We start from the raw sequence: 263 nt of genomic DNA, 5'->3' as shown, positions 1-263 counted from the left end.
GTGCTACACTGCCCGATATACTTGCCATGTTTTCAACATAGTCGTGGGCCCTTTTCCCTGAACATCTACCGAACTCTAGTGGCCTATATCCGGATGGTTACACATGTTCCATCTTACGCGACGTTTGTACATGACACTGTTGGCCAATCAGTTGACAAGCACTACGCCTGACCCACATAGTTTTCATGCGTTACTTATCACATCTTAAAATTAAAACTAGAGGCCAGAGGCTGTGAAATGGGTTACTTGCTCTTTTTCTAACT

This window comes from Liolophura sinensis, chromosome 5, assembly GCF_032854445.1.
Source record: "Liolophura sinensis isolate JHLJ2023 chromosome 5, CUHK_Ljap_v2, whole genome shotgun sequence".
NCBI lineage: Eukaryota > Metazoa > Mollusca > Polyplacophora > Chitonida > Chitonidae > Liolophura > Liolophura sinensis.
The sequence above is the reverse complement of the archived record's forward strand: the minus strand, read 5'-3'. Positions refer to the sequence as shown.